A 17592-nucleotide genomic window follows, 5' to 3' on the forward strand; every position below is an offset into this window, starting at 1 on the left:
AGAGACATTATGCTTGAAAAGTTGCACTAGGCAAGGTTTTTATGTTAAAAACGCCCAAGTCATAAACTAGGGCCTGGAAGAAAAACTAAACAAGCTTATCCTGCTAATAACACAAGATTGACCCTGATTAGAGCAATTTGCATACTTTAAATTTTTCTATCTTTGTGTTAATATTTGCATGTTTTTGTCACGGTTTGCCGGGGCAAGCCGTGTGGAATATGAAATAGGACCCAAAATGCGGCAGCTCTGGTGCAGGTGAGTGTTTATTTGACAACCGAAAATACAAACAGCAATGGTGTGGGTACCATGAAACAGGAAAACCTAAACTGGGTAGAACTAATAACACAAACCAGAAACGAGGATGCAGGGAGGTCCGGGGAAATACATACGGGAAGACGCAGGGAGACCGAGGGGAAACAACACAGACGAACCAGCGATTACCAAGACAGAAAATACAACTTAAATACACTCAGAGAACACGGAGATTACACACAGGTGGGAGACACAGCTGGGAGTGATTAACATGATGAGACCAGGGAGGCAAACTGAAAACACTCACATAAGACGCAGACCTTCACAATAAAACAGGAACACACGGGGGGGAACAGGGTAAACACCAATTAGAGAACCGAACCAAAATCGCGAAGAGAAAACACAAAACGCTGGGTCAAAAGGACCCAGGATCATGACAGTTTTATTTTTACTGCCAGATACTGTTGAAGCGCTAGTTTTTGAGGCACTCCATGAATTGAGATCATGTCTTTGAAGCCTTGTTTTATTTATTTACTATCATGGGAGTAGGTTTCATTTGAGCATTTAGAGGGACACGTTAAACTGGTGGTCTGGGAATCTTGCCCCGGGAATTTTTTAAGCTTCAAACACTTTATTTTCTGCATTCAGGTGATTTCTTTAACAGACATAAGTACCTTTCCTACATTTATCTGCATTTCCCACATTTCTTATCTGTGGAAAAAGAAATCATAAAAATCATGCACAAGTAAACTTTATATATACGTGAATAGAACACAGCAAGTGTCCATGTCTAACTTTTAAGAACAAACTGAATCTATCTGTAGCCAAAAGGATGCTTCATATCTCAGTGTCATTATAAAAGTGTGTGCTTTTAGAAATGACTCAGTGAGGATCCCAAGTTTAACACACTTCTGCACTGAGCTTATATATGGCTTATTCCGCCTCAAGTCAACACAGTTGTAGAACTTTTTCTGCTTGACAGTCTTTGATTTGCATAAAAGTTTAAACATATAAAATGAGTGATGTGAAATCTTAGCTTCATATATCAAACACTTATATATGTATTTTAAAAATGGTCCATCAGCCTGAAATTTTCACTGCCCTTTCTTACCATTAAAGTGAGTAAAATCTCCAATTCACATCGGAACACACAATCAGTGACAATGACTGAAAGGTATATTTCACAAAAATACAAAAAGAAGAATTTTATGTTAAAATCGTTTTAAATGTTTTCGTCAGCTTTCATGTTGAATTGAACAAATCTTACAAGCTGTACTACAAAACCCAAATATCCATAGATACTATAATATCAAATAGATCTGGCTGCAATTTCTTGTTTTGACAGTACATTTCACAGTGATTCATTGCTCTCTTGCTATATATTTTCTCTAAAATGTGTAATAACAAAGAAGCAGAGAAACAGAAAAAGAGCAAGGTGAGAACAAAATAGAATTCAGGCTATAACTGTATTTGTTCCTTATTTCATTTAGTTACTCTCAGCAGGCGGGCACAGAGCAATTACGTTGCAAATATTGAGCACGTTTGATGAGGACACATCTCCCCCCAGATACGACTGCAGCAATCAGGAACAGCAGGGCGCTGACCTTCTCCCAGCAGGGCGTCGATGAGGCATCGCCGACATGTGAAGACTGACTTTTTTAACTAGAACACATCTGGAAGTCACATTTTATTATTTCAGAAATACTAAAGCACACTCAAGCACTGCGAGTGATTTGGGCCTTTTCAAGTTGTGTGTTTTGCTTTGAAGAGCCAATCTAAAACCACCGTACAGCATGGAGAAACGTGCTATACTACAGGCCTTCTTCACAGAATTTTTCTCTGTCGTTCTGTGTGTCACATCTGTGTTTGTGTTAGTTTTGGGGGGTTTGTGTTCTGTTTTGTTCATCCTTCTCAAGTATGGTTTTTATGAAAGGATGCTGCAGCAGCTTACTGTTATAATGGCCTTATGTCCAATTATTTTTGCACTTGACTATGAAATAGTAGATCACTACTGAGAGACGAATAATACATACAGTGCATGAAGTAATAATAAAAACTCTTGATGTCCTACTACGCAATCCTGTGAGACAAAGCCTGATCCAACTCTCTGTACACTGATGACCTTAACTCTAAATGTCTTTATACACCGTGCGTGTAGAGGCGTGTTTTGGATCAAACTCAGATTTTCCAATTTTTTTGTCATGTCTGTTGTCCTCTGTCTGCCTCACATTAAAGGGTGAGTATGTCCCAGAACAGAGCCACACTGTTGGTATACAGTGGGGCAAAAAAGTATTTAGTCAGCCCCCGATTGTGCAAGTTCCCCCACTTAAAATGATGACAGAGGTCAGTAATTTGCACCAGAGGTACACTTCAACTGTGAGAGACAGAATGTGAAAAAAAAATCCATGAATCCACATGGTAGGATTTGTAAAGAATTTATTCGTAAATTAGGGTGGAAAATAAGTATTTGGTCAATAACAAAAATACAACTCAATACTTTGTAACATAACCTTTGTTGGCAATAACAGAGGTCAAACGTTTACTATACGTCTTTACCAGGTTTGCACACACAGTAGCTGGTATCTTGGCCCATTCCTCCATGCAGATCTTCTCGAGAGCAGTGATGTTTTGGGGCTGTCGCCGAGCAACACGGACTTTCAACTCCCGCCACAGATTTTCTATGGGGTTGAGGTCTGGAGACTGGCTAGGCCACTCCAGGACTTTCAAATGCTTCTTACGGAGCCACTCCTTTGTTGCCCGGGCGGTGTGTTTTGGATCATTGTCATGTTGGAAGACCCAGCCTCGTTTCATCTTCAAAGTTCTCACTGATGGAAGGAGGTTTTGGCTCAAAATCTCACGATACATGGCCCCATTCATTCTGTCCTTAACACGGATCAGTCGTCCTGTCCCCTTGGCAGAAAAACAGCCCCATAGCATGATGTTTCCACCCCCATGCTTCACAGTAGGTATGGTGTTCTTGGGATGCAACTCAGTATTCTTCTTCCTCCAAACACGACGAGTTGAGTTTATACCAAAAAGTTCTACTTTGGTTTCATCTGGCCACATGACATTCTCCCAATCCTCTGCTGTATCATTCATGTGCTCTCTGGCAAACTTCAGACGGGCCTGGACATGCACTGGCTTCAGCAGCGGAACACGTCTGGCACTGCGGGATTTGATTCCCTGCCGTTGTAGTGTGTTACTGATGGTGACCTTTGTTACTTTGGTCCCAGCTCTCTGCAGGTCATTCACCAGGTCTCCCCGTGTGGTTCTGGGATCTTTGCTCACCGTTCTCATGATCATTTTGACCCCACGGGATGAGATCTTGCGTGGAGCCCCAGATCAAGGGAGATTATCAGTGGTCTTGTATGTCTTCCATTTTCTGATGATTGCTCCCACAATTGATTTTTTCACACCAAGCTGCTTGCCTATTGTAGATTCACTCTTCCCAGTCTGGTGCAGGTCTACAATACTTTTCCTGGTGTCCTTCGAAAGCTCTTTGGTCTTGGCCATGGCGGCGTTTGGAGTCTGACTGTTTGAGGCTGTGGACAGGTGTCTTTTATACAGATGATGAGTTCAAACAGGTGCCATTCATACAGGTAACGAGTGGGGGACAGAAAAGCTTCTTACAGAAGACGTTACAGGTCTGTGAGAGCCAGAGATTTTCCTTGTTTGAGGTGACCAAATACTTATTTTCCACCCTAATTTACGAATAAATTCTTTACAAATCCTACCATGTGAATTCATGGATTTTTTTTTCACATTCTGTCTCTCACAGTTGAAGTGTACCTCTGGTGCAAATTACTGACCTCTGTCATCATTTTAAGTGGGGGAACTTGCACAATCGGTGGCTGACTAAATACTTTTTTGCCCCACTGTATATTATATAGAGCCACTGAGCAGCAGGGAAACGCAAACTTCCTCAAAGACAAGCCAGTAGAAGAGGAGATCGAAGCCAGGTATATAGAATCTTCAGTGAGCCTCACATATGAATTACAGATAATTAAGACATTCAGAATGATATTTTTGTTCAAAATGAACATAAATAGAGGTGACTGGAAACATGCCTGTTGGCAGTGTAAAACTAGACTAATTTTGTTCATGACTGTAACGTGGTGGTGCTGTGAGGTTCAGCACCAGCAGGTTATGCTCATACACACTTTATGACGATGTGTATGAGCGTATGTGGCCATTTCCTTTAAAATCATTGCGGCACGGCTTCTTTCTTTCACACACTCCCACTTCCTCCCGTTCTCTCCTTCACACTCACTCACACACAGTACACTCAATTACGCAGCACTTGATCATCAAGGCTTCACATATAACACCCTCTCATTGCCTCGACACTCGCTCTCCATCACACGTACACACTGGCACTACTTAATCATCACATACCACGCAACACACACACACAAACCACACACACTTATCAGCCTCTCATCATTTAGAGTGGTGTAAAGTGGGTTGGAGTTGTGATATTAGTTTCATTAAAGCAGCCGCTAATTACCGAGGCCTGAGAGACAACAGAGGAAACAATAATATGAGGAAATGTGGACATGAACTCTTCGGAGACTCTGAGATTGCTGCGTTCTACACCAAGTGGCAGCTGATGAGCGCACAGACATAAATACAAAAGCTTGGGAGCTTACACAAATTCAATCATTTACATACACTGTGCGCCACCTTTAAAATATGCACACACCTCCTCCTATATCCCATATATATTAGGAGTCTGAAAATTAAAGGGCAAAACGGTCTAATGTTCACACGGTAAAGTGTCTGTTCCTGCCTCATTTAAATAATGTTGAACTGACATATTTTTCTAAACATAAAGTTACTGCTTCATAAAGTTGATGCCACATACAGCATGGACATGGTTGGTTGGTCTCTGCAGTCCCATTTCGAAAGCTCAACATGAGGATTTTTTTTCCATTGCCATCTTGGCAACCTTTGGTACCTCAGCCAAATCTCCATTATGAACAAGACTTGCAAAATAGACATTTTATTAAAAACAACCCCGAATGAGTGACTGGGCCAATAAACTCAGCAGGAAAGAATTCACAAAAGTCAAGCCAGAAAGCTGTGTTCTAATGGAAATATTTTGAAACTATAGACATTTGATGGCTTTCAGATAGAAAACAGGTTACTTGATTTGACATTTCATACTGGTTACGGTTGGTATCTACATACCGATGTTACTACCAACCAGTGTTGGGGAGTAACGGAATACATGTACCGGTGTTACACAGTTAAAATACAAAATATGAGTAACTGCATTTCGTTACAGTTAAAAAGGTGGTATTCAGAATACAGTTACTTTGTTGAAATAAATTGATTACATGGCAGTCCTTTCCTATTTCATATGTTAGGCTATGTACTCTTTTGAAAAATTCCACGCCGGTGTAAACCTGAACAACACACAAATTAAGAGGCTCTAATGCCTGTGTCTCAATCTCGCGGCCCAAGTCACCTCTACCCGCATAATGACGGAAGAAATATTTTTAAAAATTATTGTTCAAAAAATTATTTAATATGAAGGCACTAGGCAGTGTGTTACAGACATAGCATGTATGAAGCATGTAAATATAAAAATAACCACTTTAGCCAAAAAGAGTGCCTGACAAGCCCAGTTATAAGATTTGTAAGATACAGTTGTAAAATATTAAGACTCGACTGTACACTGTGTTCATGTTTTCACCAGAAACAATAAGTTCCGTTGGAGCTGCCTTTCAACGCCCCTCTATGTCTCTCGCTAGCAAAGTTGACCCAGACAACAAAGTAAAGCTAGTTTTTGGCTATGAGCCCGACACGAACCCGACGTATTAGCCAGAGGTTGCTTATTAGCCAGAGTGTACCGAAGCTCCCTGAAATTAGCATGTATTACTAGCAGTGATGGGAATAACAGCATTACAAGTAACGACACTACTTTTTTCAGTAACGAGTAATCTAATCAATTACTATTCCTATTGTTACAAGTTACCGTTACTAACAAGGAAATGTGGTGGCGTCGCGTTAGTATTTTTCAACAAACAGACGGTTGAAGCTGTGTTCAGCTTACCGTATCTTATATCAGTAGCACGGAAGTAATCTGGGAGCTAAAGCTTTAAGCAGCTGCGCGCGCTCCTGCTCTCACTGTATTTGCTACAGCGTGTTTCCCTCCCAAGCTAAACGAGGATTTTTGTTGTTCTGTGTCCTGTCATGTTATTTTGCTGGGTGACTTTAATATACATGTGGACAATGTCACTAATACTCTTATGAGGGATTTCTCCTCATGTCTTTGGTCAGCAGAGTGTTGATTTTCTCTGGCGTTACTCCTCAGAACTGTCAGCATCAAATCAGGAGATGGTAACCTTTGAAGTCCAGTTAATATTATCTAAGTTCAACTCTTTTCACTCTATAATATTAAAAACATTGTAAGTTCCATGGGAGAAGGCAGTTATGCCAGTCTTCCCAGTAGAGACAATGTATCTACTCCTGATGAACCTGTGTCTCACTACAGTGATGGACTACACAGACTTGCTCCCTGGTTCACCCCAGAGTTACCCCAACTTAAAGGTAAAGGTCGTCGCTTGGAAAATTTATCAATTTTCCTTCTGACGATGCTGTCTGTGTTGAGCGCTCAGTGAATCTGTGTTCGACTACTCCGCCTAGGCTGCACTGTCGAGCGCAGATCCACTGAGCGCTCAACACAGACAGCATAGTCAGAAGGAAGAACGCAGGGCACCTCCCCCACCCTCATTCAGTTCTGGCGTTTGGAATTATTTTGGTTTTCATGTGACGTATGACCCTGAAGGTAAGCGAGTCATGGACTAAAGTAAATCAGTATGTTGGATGTGCCATGCAATGCTCAATTACATTGGTGTGAACTAGTGTGCTAGCGCAGTTAGCTCGTTAACGTGTTGGCCGTCTAGCCCCATGCACGGAGCGATCGGCGGTAGCTCGTTAACGGAGATTTGCCGTGTTGTGGCGTTAAGGTCATTTCAACGAGATTAACCTGAAAGCACTAGTGGGAACACGACGAATATGACTGCACATTTACGCCGACATCATCCTAGTGCAAAGACAAGTGGAAGCAGACAAAAAAAAAGCAAGCATGCTACTAACTTTAGCCGAGTCATTTAGACAGCTGTTAGCACATGATTCTCCTTATGCTGCTGAGAATATAGCCCAGAAGAAGCGGATAGTATAGCTTTTATTTTGGAAAGAGCCATTTCTCTGTAATAAACTCTCTTTTCCAAAGATGAGTGATTCCTCAATCAGATACAGGGCTCGCAATATCGCTAGCCCGACGTCCCGGAGCTAGCGATTTTTTCAGTCGGGCTACCAAAATCTATCTCTTCCCTGCCCGTCGGGCTATTGTAGGAAAAATATATGTCAATGCTTTTGCATTCTTTCAGAAATGTAGCTGGGTAATTATGTCATTGGCATCGGTGAGCCACTGTCAATATGTGACATATTGAAGTCGCGTTTGAATTTGCGCTTGTTTTTTTGTTTTCACTTTGCAATCGTGCGAACTGTGTATAGAGAGCGACAGCACTGATCTGTGAGTGATGATAATTTGTGCACCAATTCCTCTGACATCGTCTTATTAATCGTTAGCTTACTATGCAAACATGACAAGTGAAATCTCCCGCAGCAAGCTTAAACATGTGAGAGGTTGATCGCGCAGAGAATCGCTGAGCTTATGTGAGTGAGTGTGTAAAAGCATTTCAGTTCTGCTGAGCCAAATAAGACAGGTCAGGGTGAAGAAGTGACAGCCAAAGAAAAGCTTACCACAAAACGGAGAAGTTATGACAAATCAGACTATAAGGAAAAAAGAAAGTGCAGCTTTATGGTTTCATGGACAAAAGAATTTCTGTGGCTGCAATATGACGAGCTAAATAACCAGGGCTGCACATAAGTGGTCCGCAGGTGCGCATTCGCTGTCAAAATAAAAAACACGCACAAGGGTTAGGGTTAAATTTAAAAACTGTACTTTTGAGTTAAAATATATATTTATAATTTTAATAAATGACAAATTAAAAATGCATGAACATTTTTTTGTATCGAAAAAATATCGAACCGTGACACCAAAGTATCGAACCGAACCGTGAATTTTGTGTATCGTTGCACCCCTAATATATATATATATATATATATATATATATATATATATATATATAGGATTTATATAGCGCTTTACAATGCCACTATTCATTCACTCTCGCATTCACACACTGGTGGAGGCAAGCTACAGTTGTAGCCACAGCTGCCCTGGGGCAGATTGACAGAAGCGAGGCTGCCATATCGCGCCATCGGCCCCTCTGGCCAACACCAGTAGGCGGTAGGGTAAAGTGTCTTGCCCAAGGACACAACGACCAGGACAGAGAGCCCGGGGATCAAACCGGCGACCTTCCGGTTACAGATACGCTTCCCAACCCCCTGAGCCACGGTTGCCCTTGTTACGGTGTTTCTTGGCTAAAACAATTATCTTCTGCTCGTTGCTTTTGCTTAGTAGTGGTTGTACTGGAACTGTTTGTATGTTATTTCTCCAGGCCTATAGGGGGCGCAGGTTTGCACAGTTTGCTATGTTGAGCCAATTAGTCACTAAAAGAAGTGTGATAGGAAGTGTTTGCTCATGAGTAAAGCAAGACATGGTGTGTTTCTTCTGATCCAAAGCCATCCACTCCGTTAAATCCCTTTGAGTGGCAATATGAGTAAGTTTCTTAATTGTGTTTACCTTTAAAACAGGGTATATGACATTATTGAAGCGATTTGGAAACATTTGATGTGTTTTATATGTCCACTTAAGTTCAACCCAAGCTAATGTTTATGTGACATTTCTGTATTCTGTATCATTTCAGTTTCACACTTATTTGCATTAAATCCTGCAAAAAAGTCGAGTGACAGTTCTACTCTAACATGGAGAAATCAGAGGCTGAAGGTCAAAACGACGAGGAAGCAAGGTCCACTCGCTCAAGAAGGTCCTCAAAGTCTTCAGGAAAACTGACTGTTAGATCATCTGCAGCATGTTCAAGCAGGTCATCAGCATCAACCCGAGCCAGTATTGCAGCAGCGCTGGCACAAGCAGAAGCTCCGCCTTCAGCTCTCCTCCTCACCCTTATCTTCCCTGCTTAGCCTCTATGTCCTTGTCTTGTCTTGTGTGCATTACTTTCCCTGGAATAGCCTCCCACTGTCGTTCTCTAAAACCTAAAAGAGAACTATGGATTTGATCAACTGGTCTCTGAATGCTATTGACACCCTTTTCTCAACGAGAAATCTGGGCTCGGGAGAGCCTGAGTGCCCTGGAGGGACTTTCCCTGCCGGATACACGATGGACGGGTGGCAGAACTGGAGGATCATGTGCCTGGCGGGACTGTCGATCGAGGACGCTGAAGATATCTATCTATTCGGAACCATGATAACAGGGTTCATGCTGATCGGAGTTGGCTTAGCCCTGGTTTATCGGAGAAATAAGAGAGCGGAACCGGCTGTTCAAACCCCCCCAAGGCTGCCCGCTTGAATCGAAATGGAACGAGGCGCAACCTCTCACAACGAACGTAATATGGTCAACACCTTGGAGACGTTTTGCAGCTGCTGTGAAGGCTCAAAACAACACCATTGAGCGTATGAGGGGAAACATCAGAGAGAGGCCTGCTCAAAATGAGACCCTTGAGCGACAGTTGGAAAACATCGCGGAACGGATCACTGCAGTTGTGAGGTCTCAGAATCAAAAGAATGATAACACCATGGAACAGAAGTTTGATACCATCATGGGGAGGCTCGCAACTCTCCAACGGGAGATCGAGAGACCAGTGTCGGAGTGTTAAAGAGCAGCCTGAAAATTCTCCTGGGCTGCTCGCATGGAAATTAACAAAATCAACATGAACATTGCGGACCCCCATAACGCGCCAGCTGCAGGCCCAAGGCTGGAGCCGAACAATCACTCCCTGATAACGACTGTGTTACGGCTATTCTTCCCATCCCATGCAAGGACACCTGGATTGGCTGGAGGACTGTTTACTTAGCCTGATAGGCCGAAGGACACTGTCTCAGCTGAACTATGGACACGCACACACATACACTTACACTGATAGGCACTCACATTTATGTGCTTTTTTGTGCAAAGGAGGTTTTTTGTTTCCTGTTCTCATGCTGTCCTACCATGGAAGCACAGCATGAGTAGGGGTCTCTTTTTCCTCTTGTACTTTCCCCACTGTAGTGTACATTTCAATGTTTTTTTCTCTGATTCTACCAATCTCCGACCTGTATCCCCATGTAATGTTTGTGCTATATGTGTAAGGTCGGGGGGGGTCCCATTTCACTGCAGGGCAACCTGCATGTGACGAATAAAGCTTTGATTGATTGATTGAAGCAGCAAAAGCCAGATTAGCTTACGCTGAGAAGGAGATGAACATTAAAGTAGAAAAGGCCCGCCTAGAAGCAACTCTGGATGTAATCAACCTCCAAAAGGAAGCAGATGCAGCCTTGGCTAAAGCAGAGGTAATGGAGTCAGCAGCAGCTCAATTTGACAAAGCTGAATCAGGGGAAGAGTGGCCATTGTCACCCCTACAAGTAACCCCAGAGCAAAAAGTGAGTGAATACATAAATAAACACAGCCACACTGACCTGGCTCCAGACATTACATCTCACCATGACAGCAGTAAATATAAGAATGAACAATCCAAACAACCAGTAATGTACACACCTCTTTGTCCCAAACAAGAGCCAGTGCAGTACTCATTTCTGCCACAAGATGGGGCAGAGAGACGACTACAAAGAGATGTAAGTCCACAGACTCTCCACGATGCATTACAACTGCAGCACGGATTAAGCTCAAATAATAATGCAGACACCATAGCAAGTGACCTCGCCAGATTCTTAGCTAAGAGTCAGCTAATAACTGGAGGGCTGTCTAAATTTGACGACAAGCCAGAAAATTACCTTAGTTGGAAAGCCACATTCCAGAGCACTGTTAGGGACCTTGGTCTAACAGCCACTGAAGAAATCAACCTACTCATTAAGTGGCTAGGCCCAGAGTCTTCTGAACACGCCAAGAGATTAAAAGCAGTCAACATAAAGCATCCACCTGCCAGTCTGAACATGATATGGTTGAGACTAGAGGAATGTTACGGCTCACCAGAAGCAATAGAAAACTCCCTGTTTGCCCGAATACGGGACTTTCCAAAGCTCTCCAGTAGAGCTGGGCGATATAAGATTTTTTCATATCACGATATGTTTTTTTCATTTCAGGCGATAACGATATCTATCACGATATAAGCCAAATAACTATATTTGTAAGATTTAAATGTGCCGTTGCTCACAAGTAAAATGTGAAATAATCAGCAGCTTGTTTTTATTTAAATATTTATTTCCCATAATAAGTTCATCCATTAAGCGGATGTGAATGGATGGATGAAGTTCAACAGGGTAGATGTACTTAAGGAACATGAGACTTTTTCAGATAAATAAAGGCAAATATTGCAAACTACACAAAAGGCAGCCGCTAAAGCGTTTAAGTTTCAAAATAGAACAAACGAAACAGACTAAATTGTCAATTCCACTTAGAAACAAAATATTAATTCTAAAAATAAATCTTAGTTTGTTTTACAGAAGAAAAGACAAAACTGACTAACTTTTGTCAATATCAAATAAACTGAGAACTAAAAGGAAATCCTCAATCTCTCCTTGTTGTATAGCTTAGCTTTTCAAACAGTTTTAACAGTTACTTTAGTCTGACAAAAGCCGAATGACGAATTAGCGCTTCCAGTCAGAGACTGAGGCTACGTCCACATGTACACGGGTACTTTTGAAAACGGAGATTTTCCGTTTTCGTTTTAAAAAATAATCCCGTCCACACATAAAGGCAGAAATGAAGGAAAACGCTGCTATGAACATGCCAAAGCAGCAGGTGGAGCTAGATTCCTAACCGTGCAGAAATGTTGGCCAATCAGAAGTCTAGAAGCCTCGGTGGGAAAAAGTAAACAAAGCTGGGGCATAGAAGCAGAACCGAGTCGTATATGTGGAGGGACAGTAACTGTGTGTATATGTAAGCATTTAAACACTGCAGAGAGTAGAATTAACAGTATTGTAGCAATTCATTTCACCGAAACAATAACGTGGCGCACAGTGTGATGCATGCACCAGTTTATTGTATTTCCAGACTTGCTTTCGGCACAATTTACAGTGCACGCTACTCTTGAAATACTCTTGACTTGAAATAGCCGAAATACCTTCACACTACGGAACTTCTATGGCTCTTCCGTTCGACAATCTCTCCGGCATTGGAACCATCATCTGTTTTCTCTTCGGTAACCTTCGGTCACGCTCGGTTGATTTTTCTAGTCGGCACACTCATTTCCTCCATTACCCGGGCGGTACGGTGGCTGGCTGCTTCCCAAACAAATACACATGTGCGGCTTGGCACTTGTGCTGTACGTAACAAGTCACGCGACGTGATGCTGCGGCTGTGATTGGTTCGGCTCTGCGCTACTTAATTTGGATTGGCTGTTCTTTTTTAAAAAAAAAAAAAAGAGGACAAGAGCGGCGAGGTCTATCGCGATAGTTTAATTTCTCTATCGAATAAAAGTTATATCGCGATACATATCGTTATCGTTCTATCGCCCAGCTCTACTCTCCAGTAAAGAACCACATAAGCTTCGCGACCTATCAGATCTGCTGTGTGAACTCCAAGCTGCAAAGCTAGATGGTTATTTGCCTGGTTTAAATTACCTCGACACAGCTAGGGGAGTACATCCAATTGTGGAGAAGTTGCCCTTCCATCTTCAAGAGAAGTGGACAATGGTAGGGTCAAAGTTTAAAGAAGACCACAATGTTAGCTTCCCACCATTCTCATTCTTTGTTGAATTTGTGAAACGTCAAGCAAAAGCAAGGAATGATCCAAGCTTTACCACACCTTTCAACACGACTCGTTCCTATGCCAACCACATGTCCAGCTACAGAAAAAAAAAACCGTTAAGTAACCACAACCAAAGGTCATCAGTTACAGTGCACAAGATGGACATATCATCAGAGGGATCAAAGGTAAAAAAAAGCCAGTGAAAGACAGTGCCCCATACATCACAAACCCCACCCACTCAAAAGATGCAGGGGCTTTAGAGTTATGCTGCTTGAGCAGAGGAAGAGGTTCCTCAGAGACAATAGCATTTGCTATCGCTGCCTTGCTTCCACCGGCCACCAAGCCAAAGACTGTGCAGTCATGATTAAGTGTGAAGAGTGCAATAGTGAGAAACACCTGGCAGCTCTTCATCCTGCCCCAACACTGCAAATGCCCAGGCCTCCTTCATCTCCTGAAGTGCACGGCGGGGAGCAAGCAAATCCACAAGACCCGGATGTTACTGCCACATGCACAGAGGTATGTGGAAACAAAATCACAGGGAGATCCTGTTCTAAGGTTTGCTTAGTGCAAGTCTATCCCAAGGGTCAGTGAGACAACGCCGGAAGGATGTATGCAATAATTGACGATCAAAGTAGCCAGTCACTTGCAAAGACAGAGTTTTTTGACATATTTAACATACAAACCACACCTGAACCATACATGCTGAAAACTTGTAGTGGTGTAACACACACGACTGGTAGAAGAGCATGTGTCTACATGGTTGAGTCATTAGATGGAAAAATGAGTTTCCCTCTCCCCGCGCTCATTGAGTGCAATGCCATCCCTAACAACAGGGAAGAGGTGCCAACTGGAGAAGCTGCTTTACACCACCCGCACCTGAAAGCAATAGCTGCTCAAATACCACCTCTCGACCCAAGTGCAGACATTCTGTTGCTGATAGGACGCAACCTTCTGAGAGTTCACAAAGTGAGGGAGCAAATCAACGGCAGAGATAATGACCCATTTGCACAGAAGCTTGACCTGGGCTGGGTTATCATTGGCGATGTGTGTCTTGGTAATGCCCACAAGCCAAGCAAAGTGAATGTTCTGAAAACCTATGTATTGGACAATGGACGCCCAAGCTATCTCACTCCCTGCGACAGTCACCTTAGTGTAAAGGAGGACTTCAGTCTGAGCCAAACCAAAGCCATCTCCAGTCAACCGCCATCTGCTCTCTCACACCAAAGGCCCACAGCTGAGAATTTGGGAGACTCTGTGTTTTGTCACACCAGTAACGACAACCACTTTGCTTATTCAGCTAAAGATGTAATCTTTTTGAAAAAGATGGCAGGCTTCTTCAAGGACAATACAAACAGCTGGGTTGCACCACTCCCGTTCCGAACCCCCAGATGCAAACTCCCGGATAACCGGTCCTACGCCTACCAACGGCTGATGTCATTACGACGTACGCTCGACAAGAAACCAAAAATGAAAACACATTTTGTGGAATTCATGCAGAAAATGCTAGATAACCAACACGCAGAGCTCGCACCACCTCCCAATAGAGACAAAGAGAACTGGTATCTCCCGATTTTTGGTGTGTACCATCCCCAAACGCCAGGGAAGATACGCGTTGTGTTTGATTCGAGTGCACAGTTTGATGGAGTGTGCCTCAATGAGGTGCTGCTTTCCGGCCCGGACCTGAACAACACACTTTTGGGTGTGCTGCTTCGCTTCAGGAAAGAACCAGTCGCAGTCACAGCTGACATTGAACAAATGTTCTACTGCTTTGTGGTCCAAGAAGACCACAGAGACTACCTTCGCTTTCTTTGGTACAAAGACAACGACCTTGGCAAAGACGTAGTAGACTACAGAATGAGGGTACATGTCTTTGGTAACAGTCCTTGCCCTGCAGTGGCAATTTATGGGCTGAGACTGGCAGCAAGGAAAGCAGAAAGTGAGTATGGAACTGATGCCCGAGACTTCGTAGAGCACGACTTCTATGTCGATGATGCATTAAAGTCTTTCCCAACTGCAGCTGAGGCTGTTGATGTCCTACAGAGAACTCAGAAAATGCTTGCCCTCTCAAATCTACGTCTCCACAAGATTGCTTCCAATAAAGTGGAAGTGGTGAGTGCATTCCCCCCTGAGGATAGGGCCAAAGATATCAAAGATCTCGATTTAACAACAGATGAGCTTCCAGTCCAGCGCAGCTTGGGGGTAAGTTGGAACCCTACAACAGACACGTTCACATTCCATGTTCCACAAGAGCAAAAACCCTTCACTCGCCGGGGCATACTCTCAACAGTGAACAGCTTGTTCGACCCTCTTGGTTTGCTTGCACCTGTAACCATCAAGGGCAGACTTCTTCTCAGAGAGCTCTCCAGCAGCAACCTTGAGTGGGACAGTTCCTTACCCCAAGACATGTACGATGGCTGGAGAAGGTGGCATGACTCGCTACGAAGTCTCACAAACCTGCACATTCCTCGCCACTACGTCACGTTCTCCATCTCACAAGCCACATTCATCGAACTTTGTGTTTTCTCAGACGCTCCAGTGAAAGCCATCGCTGCGATAGCTTACCTGATGGTCACACATGAAGATAGGCACAGTGAGGTCGGATTCCTTATGGGTAAGGCCAAACTAGCTCCTGTATCAGAACCGACCATTCCTCGATTATAGCTGTGCGCTGCAGTGCTTGCTGTGGAGATGTCAGAGCTTCTCACAGTAGAACTAAACGTAAAGATTGACAAGACAACATTCTACACTGACAGTAAAGTGGTGTTAGGATACATTAACAATCAAAGCAGAAGATTCCATGTATATGTGAACAATCGTGTACAGAGACTCAAGCAGTCTTCCCTACCAGATCAATGGAGATACGTCCCATCAGAGCACAATCCTGCCGATCATGGCTCTCGGTCTGTACCAGCAGACAAACTCTCTGGTACTTCATGGTTGTACTGCCCAGCATTTCTTCTCAATCACGAGATTCTCTCCCCAGAAAAGGGTCCATTTGAACTCGTCGATCCAGAGTTGGACATTGAAATTCGACATAACGTCAATGTGCTTGTGACCACAACTGCTCCAGGTGCCTTGGGTTCATCACGCTTTGAAAGATTCTCAAAATGGACTTCCCTTGTCCAAGTGGTGGCCTACCTTCGCCACATCTCCCACAGTTTCAAGTCTAAAGATGGTGGTGCCTGTAGCGGCTGGCATCTCTCACAGCCTCTGCGTTTCTAAATGGAGGGACAGTAACTGCGTGTATATGTAAGCGGGTAAAACCTTCAGATAGTCAGATTAACAGTAACAGTATTTACTGTCATTCTGCAATTCATCTCATGTAAACAATAACGTGGCGCACAGCATGACATGAAAAAGTAATATAAAAGTATCTTACTGTATATTTTACAGTTTTGTACTGTCTTTCCAGAATATCATTAAATTTACATAAGTAGACTGTGATTTTACATGTCAAATGTAAAATAACATAACATCACTGTAAATGTAATAAAACACAATTTTCTTGTTTTTTAAATATTTGTTTTGTACATATGCATATTTAGATTGTAAAAATACATTCAGAAATGTATCATAATTTCACAAATATTTGTCTGTTATTTGAGAGATTGATCTGTTAAATTCAAATGTAATACTATGGAAAAATATATAAAATGATCAAAAATTAATGAGAATAATTAATAATTAAAAGAGTATTTGAATTATAATTGTGCTGAAAATTTCATGCCATCTAGGTCTGATTCAATAATTCAGAGGTAACAAGTGAAAATATAATTAATAGGAATAAAAACAAAAAAAAAACATAAAACATTGCACGGCCACGCTGTGCTATTTATATATTTAAAAAAATAAATGTAGAGGTAGGAATTAATTAGCAATTAATATAAATCTCAAAGTATTCACAATATTCCTGAACAGAAATAGGCCTCTGCACCTGGGGTGAGGGCGTGGCCATGAAAACAATGTGACATGCCATTGGATGTTGGGATACATAATAAAATGTCGCTAAGCATTGTCCAATGAATGTGAAGTAACAACCACAAGGTCGCGGGTATGGCTGTGGAAAGTAGTGATGGTAAATTTAATTCTTTTTTTCCTAAATCGAGTTTGAATGAGTCACTCACCAAAGTGAACCGGGTTTTTTGAGTCATTTGAGTCACTTGACCAGAGTGCAAAAGATGTACATTTTCACTCAAACTTAATTTGTTTCTCTTATTATGTATATCCTACTGCTAAGATGAGTGATTGAAAAAGAAAAACAACTAATTTGATGGAGCAAAAAAGAACAAAAAAATTTCTAAAGGGAACATTTATTTTATTTATTTTATTTTATTAGTATTTTCCTCAAGTGTGTCAAATATATATTTTCTCATCTAAATGTCCATTGAGCTGTGAGCAGGGGACAGTAATGCGCCTTAACATTGGTTGCCAACCAAGAAGAAGAAGAAGCTGTGAGCCAGGAGGGAGGGGGTGAATAGCTCAAATGTGCTGTTAGCATGTTA

Source organism: Maylandia zebra, linkage group LG2, assembly GCF_041146795.1.
Source record: "Maylandia zebra isolate NMK-2024a linkage group LG2, Mzebra_GT3a, whole genome shotgun sequence".
In the NCBI taxonomy this organism is placed as follows: domain Eukaryota; kingdom Metazoa; phylum Chordata; class Actinopteri; order Cichliformes; family Cichlidae; genus Maylandia; species Maylandia zebra.